The following is a 2,168-nucleotide window of genomic DNA, read 5'->3' as shown; positions in this document are numbered from 1 at the left end:
GTATATACACAAGTGTAGAAAGATCACTGGGGAAAATAATGACATTGAAGGAGTCTGTCTCCCTTAAGCCTCTCTGCCTATATGCACTCTCATCCATAAAAACCCATCGCATCAAGGTCAAGTATCATGGTCCATCTTTCATCCGACTCTACTTAAGGTCTTCATGGACCCTGAGGTGCAAATGAGGAGTGATTGGTTAAACTGGATTTGTTCCCAGTCAAGAATTTACTTCTCATGGTTATAGGACTGAGAACACCTGTTTCTTACTGGGTGTGGGATAAAACCACCCTGGGACACTACGGATGCCTCACTATCAAGTGGGCACTTTAAAAATGGCCAATTACTTCACCAAACTAACAGAGCAAGTCTGACAGGAGATGGGGAGGGAGTCTGATTGGAGATGGAGTCAACATAGTCATGACAATGACATCCTATCATCTTTGCTGTATTGTGCTGGCGAGAATCAAGTCACAGTCCTCATAATCACATACAGTGGGAGTACAAAACCCCAAAGCCAGAGGCCATGGAACCACTTTATGTTTGTCTACCATACCGAGATGCCATGGCTTAGAAGAGATATGTAAGTCCTGTCTGCTAACACCCAACACCAACACATTCCCTAAAAGACCATGCAGAGTAGCAAAGATCTTTCAACTTAACCAGCGCCTTACGTAGTTACCATTGACTTCTCAATAGTAAAATAGTAAAACTATTTTACTTCAAAATAGTAAAACTATTTTGAACTCTTGCTGGCGACTGAAGGGAGGTATAGTGGTGGAAGTCCAGCACGCAGGAGACTGAAGCAGGACAATCACTGCAAGTTAGAGGACAACCTGGGCTCCATATGAGTTGAAAGCTAGCCTGAACTATGTGTTCCAATAAAAAGTTGTTGTGTCTGGTGAAAGCACACTGGAGCTTCCATCTCAGCAAATGTCAAGTTTATGATACACTGCTGTAAACCTTAGAAGCATTGCTGTGCCTTATACCTCCAGAACTCACGCACTTACAGCAACTAAAATGTGCTAGAACTTGACCAACATCCTGTAATTTTTTTTGCCTCATCCCAACACAGATAACTGCCACTCTGTTCTCTACTTCTATGATTTTGGTTACTCTAGGTTTCATACATGTGTGAGCTCATGCTCTCTTTTTGTGTGTGGGATCGCAATTATCATGATGTCCTCCAGGCCTGTCCATGTTTTTGCAAGCAACATGATGTCATTTTAAAGGATGAATGACATTCTATTGTGTGTATATATGTGTATATATATATATATGTGTGTGTGTGTGAGTGTGTATGTGCATAATCTTTTCTTCATGCATTCATTTATTGATATTCTTCAATTATTTCCAACTCTGCCTACTGTGAATAATGTTGGAATGAGTACAAGAGGGAAGATACCATTTGGGAATGCTGATTTTATTGCTCCTGAATATACACTACATTGATTGAAATATGTTTTGTCCTCACTAAGACTCCCAATTTGAAAGATATTGAGAACTTTAAGAGTTGACCCAATATATTGCTCAGCATCATGCTTCTGGGACAAATAACTGACACAAGGAACTTGAGGAGAGGACTGCTTCAGTTCACAGTTTAAGAGGTCTCAGCCCGTGGTTGGCTGGCTCTGAGGCAGAGGCATCAGGGCAGAGGGTCTGGTGGAGAAAAGCTTCACTCAAGGCAGAGGGAAGCAGAAGGCAAGGGAAGAGCCCTGAGCAGAAGGAGCCGCAGACCAGAGATGGCCTCCAAGATCTTGCCTCATGACCTGCTCAGAGACAACCAGCCGTGAGCTTCCCTAATCTCTTAGCTCTCTCTCATGCTGATCAACCTTTACCCTCACAGGAGGTCATCTAGAGGCATTAATGCTTTTCTTGCATGAGTGAGTTGTCCATTTCACAGGTCTGGGTTGGCTGTCTTGAGAGGAGAAGGAAAGCCTGGTGACCCTGTCCTCTCTTCTGTACATGGGATTCTCCTCCACACATGCCTGCTTCCTCCCACTTTCCGGCCATCAGGCTAACACCCGGAAGTGAACCTGTGCCAGGGCAATGATTTTGGACTTCAGTACAGTGCGATAGAGTAAAACTCTTTCTTTCTACATTGGGCAACCTTCCGTATTTTGTGTTATAGAGAGAGAAAATACACTAAGACGTACATATAGGAGTGGAAT

The sequence above is a fragment of the Chinchilla lanigera genome, unplaced genomic scaffold (genome assembly GCF_000276665.1).
Source record: "Chinchilla lanigera isolate Chin_1 unplaced genomic scaffold, ChiLan1.0 scaffold00236, whole genome shotgun sequence".
Taxonomy (NCBI): domain Eukaryota; kingdom Metazoa; phylum Chordata; class Mammalia; order Rodentia; family Chinchillidae; genus Chinchilla; species Chinchilla lanigera.
Note: the sequence above shows the minus strand (reverse complement) of the source record.